This window comes from Petaurus breviceps, unplaced genomic scaffold (genome assembly GCF_028583685.1).
Source record: "Petaurus breviceps papuanus isolate PSGF00001 unplaced genomic scaffold, PetGlider_PUasm1.0 91041, whole genome shotgun sequence".
NCBI classification, from domain to species: Eukaryota; Metazoa; Chordata; class Mammalia; order Diprotodontia; family Petauridae; genus Petaurus; species Petaurus breviceps.
The window spans coordinates 27,169,630-27,171,425 of record NW_027187400.1 but is presented as its reverse complement, the minus strand read 5'-3'; the positions used below and the strand labels follow the sequence as shown (position 1 = coordinate 27,171,425).

Genomic DNA, 1,796 nt, shown 5'->3' with positions numbered 1-1,796 from the left:
AAGAAAGAAAGAAAGAAAGAAAGAAAGAAAGAAAGAAAGAAAGAAAGGAAGGAAGGAAGGAAGGAAGGAAGGAAGGAAGGAAGGAAGGAAGGAAGAAAGAAAGAAAGAAAGAAAGAAAGAAAGAAAGAAAGAAAGAAAGAAAGAAAGAAAGAAAGAAAGAAAGAAAAGAAAGGATTATTAGGCATTGTTTTAAGAAATGACAAGAATTTTGTGAAAGAGCAGAATTGAAGATAGTTTTGCTAACTCTAGGGATAAAGGTCATTACTTCTGCTGATGGAATCAGCTAAGTCTGAAGCTGAAAGTGATAGATAGCACAGTTGCTACTGAAAAGTAGGTCTAGCTGGGCAGAGATGATTCTTAGCTTGGAAGCAGAGAATCATCAGATCAACTAGGCTGGCTGAGAAATTATGCCCATCAAGGTGTTAGACAAACAGAATGAATCAGCTAGGATTACAGGTGGAAGTATTTCTTCAACACAGAACATATACTCATCAGAAAATTTTTATGAAAAGTCCTGAGATAAAGGACACTGAAGTTTACAAGAGTTATGAGATGCCCTGGCCACCTGTGTTCCCTGCATGTATGTTTTACTAACTCTAGAACTTTAGGTGGGTGTCCACTCTTTGAATGGATTCTGTGTGCATTGATGGAAAAGTATAACTAAAGTGTATGGATAGAATGCCATGTAAGAATTATATGTTTGCTTTGCATTTTCAGTAATTGAGTATTAGTACTGATTTATTCATGAAAAGTACACTGAAGGGGACTCTCTGCGATATAGCATTGATACTGATGGTCATCCACAAGGAGTTAGACTAGTAGTTGCATGGCAGCCACCCTGGGGGACTACCTCAATTTACCAACATGGGTTTCAGTGGGATGAATGAGCCATCTTTAACCTAGGAAGAGTCAGGGTCAGAGCAATAACAACAGTAATGATAGCTGGCATTTACATAGTGCTAAAATCTCTACAAATACTATCTCATTTGATCTTCACAACCGTCCTAGCAGATAGGTGTTCTTATTATCCCCATTTACAATTAAAGCTAATCCTGGGCTCTCCAGGAAGATGGTGCTATCAACTGCAGAATCAGAAAAGGCTCAGAAATTAGTCTTACAGGAAGAAAGGGATTCTGTAAGGGGCAGGTGAAAAGAGAATGCATTCCAAGCATGGAGGAAGACCAGGACAAAGGCAGCAGTAGAATGAAACCGCTCTCAGGGCAAAGCACTGTTGTCCTTTTTGTTTTTATATACCCAGAATCTAGCACATAAGAAGAGCTTAATATGTGCCTGTTGAATGTAATTGAACAACCCATTTCTTTTTAACCAAGGTACTTTATAAAAGTATTTCTTTATCTGTTTCTTGGGAAGTATCTATTAGAGGAAGACATGACAAATACTTTCCAGTACACTTCCAAGTGAAAGCCTCCACCATGTTGAGTGGGGCCCTCTGTGGCAGATTTATGGGAGGATGAGGGTGGGACAGAATGGATAGGGAGGAATCTACATCAAGAGGAAATGGCTATCTCAGGAAGATCATAGATACATGTAAGAACTGGGTCAAAACAAAATGTACCTGGAGATTCAATACAAAGGAGAAAGAAAGGAAGAAAGAAAGAAAGAAAGAAAGAAAGAAAGAAAGAAAGAAAGAAAGAAAGAAAGAAAGAAAGAAAGAAAGAAAGAAAGAAAGAAAGAAAGAAAGAAAGAAAGAAAGAAAGAAAGAAAGAAAGAAAGAAAGAAAGAGAAGGAAAAGAAAGAGAAGGAAAAGAAAGAGAAGGAAAAGAAAGAGAAGGAAA

General features: G+C 37.6%; 1 protein-coding gene across 1 annotated transcript in view; it reads left to right on the top strand.

Annotated features, from left to right (window-relative positions):
- The window catches only part of LOC138154585 (coiled-coil domain-containing protein 50-like), a 43,532-nt gene that overhangs the window by 30,860 nt on the left and 10,876 nt on the right, over window positions 1–1,796 (top strand). The window lies entirely within an intron of this gene.